We start from the raw sequence: 8,910 nt of genomic DNA on the forward strand, positions 1-8,910 counted from the left end.
CAGGCCTCCCCTTTTCTTTTCAGCGAAATTTGGGCTTTGGCCCAATTTCCCATGACAAATTCCAAAATTTTCGTTGACGATATTGAATGTCGTCATTTCCTCGAAAACAAACAAAACCAAATAGTGAAAATTCAAATTCGCTATTTTCAAAAACTTCAAGCAAACGGCGATCGAAACCGCCAACTTCAAAAACAATAGCGAAAATTCAAAATCGCTATTTTCCTCCAACTTCAAAATAACAGCGAAAATGTCAACGGCGGCACATAAACCGTCACTTCGATCAATAGTGAAGATTCCAAATTCACTATTTCCATCACATGTCAATGGCGGCACATAAACCGTCACTTCAATCAATAGTGAAGATTCCAAATTCACTATTTCTTTCAAATGTCAACGGCGGCACATAAACCGTCACTTCGATCAATGGTGAAGATTCCAAATTTACTATTTCCATCAAATGTCAACGGCAGCACATAAACCGTCACTTCAAACGCTATAACAAACTCAAATTTGCTATTTTCCTTCAAAATTAGAACAAATGGCGATCAAAACCGCCACTGCAAATTCAAACCAAATGGTGAAAATTCCAAATTTACTATTCCTTCAAATACCAGCAGGGGGCTTCCTCGCGAAACCCACTCATTCCAAAAATAGTGATAGTGAGAACCCATACTCACTATTTCCCCAGCGACGTCGTGAGTTCGCTATTCTCAAAACAAGCCTAATCGACGCGGCTACTCCCATGGTCCATTAACCGACCTTACCATGGCTGGCGAGCCTTTGTCCGCATCCTTCCAAGGATAGATCCCGAAGATGCCTCGGGTACATTTCCTTGTCTCGGCTGGCGAGTCTTACAACGCATCGCGGCTGGCGAGCCCTCCTCACATACGCACCACGGCTGGCGAGCCTTACAACGCATCGCGGCTGGCGAGCCTTACAACGCATCGCGGCTGGCGAGCCCTCCTCACATACGCACCACGGCTGGCGAGCCTTTGCCCGCACCCTTTCAAAGACAGATCCCGAAGATACCTCGGGTACATTTCCTTGTCTCGGCTGGCGAGCCTTACAATGCATTGCGGGTGGCGAGCCCTCCTCACATACGCACCATAGCTGGCGAGTCTTTATCCGCAACCATGCAAGGACATACCCGAAGATGCCTCAGGTATGATTCTTTCTTATGGCTGGCGAACCTTTGTACGTAGTCTAACGGACTTTAAACGACCCGCACGGACAGTCGACAGACTCTAAAATGTTCCCGACGACAGGTCCTTGACTCATACTCTCGAGTCGCCTTGGCGTCGCCCTTCCCGACGGCGGGTCCTTGGCCCGAATCCTGTCGAGCCGCCTCGACGTCGCTTGGGTCTTCAGGTTGTAATCTTCGATTGACCTGGGGAATCTACTTTGACTTTCGCCCTGTCCAAGCCTCAGTCAAAGTGGGGGCTCTGTAGATACCCAGTTTCTGTTGAGACTCCAACAAACACCCGATGATTATCGGACTACAACATGTTTTGGGATCGCAGCGTTTGATCGACAGTTTGTGTACAACTTTACGTCGGAAAACTTAAAACGATTTCGAAAACAAAACATTTCAAAACATTTCAAAAATACCTGGAGTGTTTAATGCACGACGACGGGGTCGGAATGACACTAACTAGAGTCAAAACCGACACCGGACCAAAAACCGACTCGAAAATTCAAATCCCGACTCCAACAACGACTCAAACCGAGTCAAACACAAAAACCAAAATATATTAAACCTTCTATGCTAAGTTTTCCCGAATTCATGTTGGTCAAGTACCAAACATGTGACTACAAAACCTAGGATAGAACAAATCATGATTGCGTTTGTTGTGATAGTGACAACACAAGTCGAAGTGCCGCGACGTGGCTCGCGCCTCTTTGAGCAGCCCAGGTGGCCACGTCGCTTAAAACTCACACAACCACTCATTCTCCTATAAATACCCCTCAAATGCCACCCATTTGAGACTTACGCGAGTGTCCGCCCCCTCTTTTCTCCCTTAAAATTCTCGACTCGACTTCTTAAGTCACAATCCGACGCGTATTTACGACCTACCGATCGTAAACACGAGCCTTACACATTGTTTGGTACCGTCATCGTGCATTAAATCACTTGACCGACTACTTTGACCACTACACCATCACTAAACTTTTAAAACACTCTTTACTTACCAAAACGGTTTTAAACCGAGTTTTTTCCGATCAAACGAGTTATTACACTTACGTCGGTCACTCGCCATAACCAAACATGTAAGTATGAGGGTGTAAAAATCCTCTTTTATTATGTTTTCATTTGTTTCATGACTTTAACATGCTAAAACATGCATAACATGAACCAAAACATGGGATAAACGAGCCAAAACCGATTTTTGGTCTGAGGCAGAAGCCCCTTAGGTCGCCAAATGGCTCGCGCCTAAATGGGGTACTCAGACCAGAGATCAACCGTGTTTGTTCTCGTCATTTCCCTTAATCCATTTTTCATATTTGTAATCGGTTTTTACCATTTCAAGTATTTTCGAAACCTTTTGTTTCATTTCACATGTTTTAACCATAAAGCATTTTTCACCCTTGGTTCTTCATACCATGACGGTTAAATCCGTGTTTCGGTGATAATATTTGGTTAATGACATTTAAAAGGTATTTTAAAGCCTTTTATTTCATTTCTTTACATTTTCAAACAAACACATTAGTCACCAACACAAAATCATCCTTGGTTCTACATACCATGCCGGATTTTAACCCGGGTACGATGACGAGTACCGACTAATTACATTCAAAATGGACTTAAAACAATTAGTCCATAATCATTTTCAAAACTATTCATGTCAAGTTTGTCAAACCGAACCCGACACCGAATATCATCAAATAATGATGATTATTCGAGTCTAGTTCTTCAAATCAACAAATGCGGTCTAAACGACCCTTTCAAAACCAAACCGGGTTCAAAAACCCATTTTTAACACGTTTTATAACGTTTTATAAACAGTCAGAACACGGCATACAACCGTTGGCTAACCCGCGCCTCAAGCAGGCCTTTTCTTTCTCATTTTCAAAACCAGAGGGAGGCCCCTTATACCGCCGGCTGGCTCGCGCCTCTTATAGCCGTCTGGTACAGGGCCTGTTCCCTTCCAGCATTAGTCTAGGATAATCCCGACTCCGGTTAACCCGGATATAGGACGGATCAGATGACTATTCGATTATTCAAAACCATATTTGCAAAATGCCTTACTAAGACAAATGGATCATGTTATGCACCCTAAACCTAATACGGTAAATGGATGTTTAATTTCCGTCTTGCATGCAAATCAACCATTAATCCAACTCGATATCTTATACTTGATATTTGGATTAAATCAACCGACTTAGAAAGCTCTCACATGTTAGGTTTAAATTATTGGATGCGCATTCATGCATTTAAATCGTTTTATCAACTTTTGCATTCAACCAACCAAGATCGATCAGTAGAGGCCGCTAAACGCGGGCGGGATTGGGTGTCTGATTAAAGGGCTTCCCAATACGTACCTTCACCTCTTACTCAGAAACTTTGGATAGTGGACGACTTTATCCAGGGCGTACGAGAGTCATTCTAGAGATAGGATGCTAAAGAGGGACGATTTCCTTATCTTTAGTACCTATGTCAAACGCTGCTTTGTGCTTCGATTTGACCGAGGTATAAAGTGGAATTCGAACGGGTTCCAGGCATCCCACAAATGCTTGGTGGCGACTCCGAACATCTCTAATCGTTCCGAGACCCTTACCGAGACGAAACCGACCGATCTAAAACGATCCGGTCGAAGGCATTTTTACGCCGCCGAGCGTGGCTTTCAAAAGACCGCTATACGTCCACAGATTGGCTAGGCGTGTAGGTGGGCCATGTCCACAGACACCAAATATTTCGGTCTAGATGTACCATAAAGGGAAAGGTTTGTAATCTAATCATTGATGGGGGGAGTTGTACCAATGTAGCATCTAGTACCCTTGTCGAAAAGCTTTCCCTACCCACACAAGACCACCCATGTCCTTATAAATTGAGATGGCTCAACAAAGGGGCCGAGGTGAGGGTTGACAAGCAATGCTTGGTACCTTTTTCCATTGGTAACAACTATGTAGATGAGGCCCTTTGTGATGTTTTACCCATGGATGCTTGTCATCTTTTACTTGGTAGGCCTTGGGAATTTGATAGGGATTCGGTACATCATGGGAGGGATAACACATATACTTTCAAATTCGGTTCAAGAAAAATTATCCTTTCACCATTACCCCCACCTATCAAACCAACTCCTCCACCATCTATGGTTGAACCGACAAGAGAGGTTTTGTTAATTGATGAGGCCGAGATATTACGAGAGTTGAAAGGGGAAGATGACATCTATGTCCTAGTGGCCAAGGACATGCTTGGGGAAAACGAGATGACCCTCCTAAATAACTATGAAGATGTGTTTCCTAGTGAGCTCCCAAGTGGCTTGCCTCCCCTTAGGGGAATCAAACATCAAATCGATTTCATTCCGGGTGCTACCCTCCCCAACAAAGCCGCATATCGAAGTGATCCAAAAGCTTCTCAAGAGTTACAACAACAAATTGGGGAACTCATGAGTAAGGGTTTGTGAGGGAGAGCCTTAGTCCTTGTGCCGTTCCGGCCTTGCTCGTGCCAAAAAAAGATGGGTCTTGGAGAATGTGTACCGATAGTAGAGCCATTAACAACATCACCATTAAGTATAGATTTCCTATACCTAGACTTGACGACATTTTAGATGAACTTAGTGGAGCTCAAGTGTTCTCAAAAATAGATTTGAGGCAAGGATACCATCAAGTGAGGATCAAGGAAGGAGATGAGTGGAAAACGGCTTTCAAGACTAAGTATGGGTTATATGAATGGCTTGTGATGCCATTCGGTCTCTCTAATGCGCCTAGTACGTTCATGAGGCTTATGACCGAAGTACTTAGGCCTTATTTGGGCCGATTTGTGGTTGTTTATTTTGATGATATCTTGGTCTATAGTCCTTCCAAGGAAGAGAATTTTAAATACTTGCAAGCACTGTTCGAAACTCTTAGAGAACACAAGTTGTACGGTAAAATCAAGAAGTGTTCATTTTTACAAAGTGAAGTTCAATTCTTTGGTTTCATCATCTCCAACCAAGGCATTCTTGTTGATCAAGAGAAAGTTAAGGCAATCAAGACGTGGACAATACCAAAGACCATCACGGATGTGAGAAGTTTCCACGGCTTAGCCTCTTTTTATAGGAGATTCATCAAAGATTTTAGCACCATCATGGCTCCCATAACCGAATGCATGAAGAAGGGTGAGTTCAAATGGGGAGGGAAGGCCGAGGAGTCCTTCAACACCATCAAACGGCTACTTTGTGAGTTGCCTATTCTTTCCTTACCCAATTTCAATAAGCTATTTGAAGTTGAGTGCGATGCTAGTGGAGTTGGGGTAGGAGCCGTCCTCTTGCAAGAACACAAGCCTATTGCCTACTTTAGTGAGAAGTTGAGTGGTGCCAAGCTCAATTATTCAACATATGACAAGGAATTCTATGCCATTGTTCGAGCCCTAACCCATTGGAGCCACTACTTGAAGCCACGGCCCTTTGTCCCCCATTCGGACCATGAGGCTCTCAAATACATCAATGGTCAACATAAGCTCAATCATAGGCACGCCAAGTGGGTAGAATTTCTACAATCCTTTAACTTTTCAAGCAAGTATATTGAAGGGAAGGACAATGTGGTGGCGGATGCTCTATCTAGGAGGTTCATTATGTTGAGTTTTATGGAGCAAAGAGTCCTTGGGTTTGAGTACATGAAGGAGTTATACCAAGAGGATCCGAATTTCAAAGAAGAATGGGAACTACTTCAAGGGGGCCAAATCAAAATCAAGAGCAAGTACTTGACTCAAAATGGGTTCTTTTTTCATGGAAACCGGTTGTGCATACCAAGGGGACCTTATAGGAGCCTCTTAGTAAGGGAAGTCCACTCTAATGGTCTTGCCGGCCACTTTGGCATCCAAAAGACTTATGACATCCTACAAGAGCAATTCTATTGGCCCAAGATGCTTGGAGATGTCCAAGATGTGATCAAGAGGCGTGCTCCTTGCCAACAATCAAAGGCCTACTTCCAAACGGGTCCTTACACCCCTCTACCCATCCCAAATCAACCATGGGAAGATATTAGCATGGATTTCATTGTTGCCTTACCAAGAACTTCAAGGGGTAATGATTCCATCATGGTGGTTGTGGATCGTTTTAGCAAAATGGCTCACTTTATTGCTTGTAAGAAAACGGAGGATGCAACTAGTGTAGCCGAGCTCTATTTCAAGGAAGTGGCCATGCTCCATGGCATTCCCAAGTCTATTGTCTCGGATAGGGACTTAAAATTCATGAGCCACTTTTGGAGAACCTTATGGAAACTACTCAAAACTAGGTTGCTCTTTAGCACCTCCCACCACCCCCAAACCGACGGTCAAACTGAAATCACCAACAAAACATTGGGGCGGATACTAAGGTGCACCGTTACTAAGTCTTTGAAAGATTGGGATCTCAAGCTAGCTCAAGCCGAATTCGCATTTAACCGAGCTCCCTCTACCACCACGGGCAAGTCCCCATTCGAAGTAGTCTATAGTGTCAACCCAATGATGCCCACGGACTTGGCACCCATCAAGATAAACATTATTGATTATGATGCTAAGAAAAGGGTTGAGCAAATGCTCCATATTCATGAGCAAGTCAAGAGGCAAATTGAGAAGAGTAATGAGGTTCACAAAGCTAAGTCCAAGGTTCTAGGAGGTCCAAGAATTTCGAGCCCGGAGATCTTGTATCGTTACATCTAAGAAAGGAGAGATTTCCCGACAAGAGAAAGAATAAGCTCATGCCAAGGGCCGATGGTCCTTTTGAAATACTCGAGAAAATTGGACCTAATGCCTACAAACTCAACCTTCCCGGGGATTATGAAGTGCACGGCACATTCAACGTTGGGGATTTGAGTCCTTATTATGAAGAACTTAGTGATGATCATGTCGAGGATTTGAGGGCAAATCCTTTTCAAGAAGGGGAGATTGAAGCAAATCAAGGCACACCTAGTCCCATTGAGCCCGGTTTTGGACCATCACGCAATTTGAGGTCCAAGACCAAACCCGTCTAAAGAAAATGTCGAACTTTTGGCCTAGAATCCTCATATCAAGGATTGGAGGATTTTTACATGTTATGTTTTGTCTTAAAAGGAATTGAACCATGTGGAACAAGGGAGAAAACCGAGTGATGGGGACATCTACACGGTTTTAGAGACTATCAAGGGGTCACTTTCAACCTTTCCTCTTTTGAACAAGCAAGTTCTAATGCACCTTTGAAAGGCTACCAAAAGCATGAACCGGTTTTGTGAGCTTCTAAAAGATCTATTGTGATCATAAATAAGCCAATAGAACATGCCAAAGGGAGGTTGTGTCATTATGCTTTATGTCATTGTCTTGTGTAAGTTGTGTAAGGTCTAGAGGACCGTTTTTCTTGTTGTTTTTTCGGCCCTTATGTGAGCGTTAGATCTTAGTTTGTAATCAAGGGCCAAGATTGTATGGCTTGTAGTATAAAAGCCAAAGTTAGACATGAGAAAATCAGAATTTGATGAATGAACAAACACAAGTTAGAAACATTGATTTCTACTAATCTCCTTTGCTTAGTGCTGGGAAATCCTCTTTTGCTTAGTGCTTAGAGTCGGGTATTTTCTTTGCTGTGTGCTTGAAATTATCCTTAGGCTTAGTCTAGTGGCTTAGTGCTTGGATTAAGTCATATCCCAATCACATCCTTTACTCTATTCGATTGTAGAGTTCTGGAACCGTGGTTATAAACAGTTCTGTCGACTGTTCGATTGCAGTCATCAGAGTTTCTGTTTAGTTTTTAGTTGTTTTTATCACAATTAAACAGTCTCATTCACTGTCCAAATCGAGTCAGTTTCAATCAAAATCCGAGTCTTGAGAGTTTTACTCCACCTTCACCGACAAGTTTTTCAGCTGCCTCCTTAAACTTCAATCTTTACTTCTCATGGCCAACAACATACTGAATGCCCTCTCTCATCTTCTTTATAGGCTTTTAAATTAGCTTGAAGATTTCTTGAACCATTTTGTCAATAAAACGAGCACCACAGCGTACATGGAAATAATCGCCATTAGAAAGTAAAACCCCATCAAGCTGATTAAGATGGTCCTTTAACATTCCTCCGAGTCCATCACCACACTTTCCACTATCAATTGTTACTGTGAATATCCTCTTCTCGATTCCCCACTCAGGTAACAGATCGTATATTGTTTGCAATAAAGCCCGTTCCCAAGGAACGAGATTCAGAAACTTGCTTTGCAACTTCTAGTTAGAATCCACATAACTCACTGTCAAACAAATGTAATGAATAGTCCGAACATCAGTCCAAACATCAACTGTCAAACAAGACCTGCCATGAACAGTTGACAACGCGTGTTTAAGCTTTACTTTCTCACTCTCATATGTTTCCAAACAATTCGCCTTAGAAATCTCTCTAATGACGCTTGGAGCATTCGGGTTAAGGAATGTATGCAGCTTTATGTGCATTTCAAGAACGACAATGGGTAGCCATGTCTTATGATGGCAGATAATGCTACCAAATCGTCTAAAACCATATGGTCGATTACAGCGAGTACTTGGACGAGTGGACTCGGTACTCACCCGAGTGGACTCGGCACTCGACCGAGTGCAGCTGTTTAGCACGAGATAAAGCCTTATTTCAGGATATTATCTCCTTAACCCTAAAATAATTTCTCATTTCTTCCTTGTCACTTTAAACTCTCTCTAAAACCCTTACAAACACACTCTTATGGCATTCAAGCTTGATTTAGTGGATTTTTCACCTTCCTTCTTCCTTCCTTTCACTTGGTAAGTT

The 8,910-nt window shown here is 42.9% G+C and overlaps 1 pseudogene; it reads right to left on the minus strand.

The window, feature by feature from the left end:
* The window catches only part of LOC141649468 (zinc finger BED domain-containing protein RICESLEEPER 2-like), a 45,517-nt pseudogene extending 36,935 nt beyond the window's left edge, over positions 1-8,582 (minus strand).
* Positions 8,583-8,910: the final 328 nt, after the last annotated feature.

Source organism: Silene latifolia, chromosome 3 (genome assembly GCF_048544455.1).
Source record: "Silene latifolia isolate original U9 population chromosome 3, ASM4854445v1, whole genome shotgun sequence".
NCBI classification, from domain to species: domain Eukaryota; kingdom Viridiplantae; phylum Streptophyta; class Magnoliopsida; order Caryophyllales; family Caryophyllaceae; genus Silene; species Silene latifolia.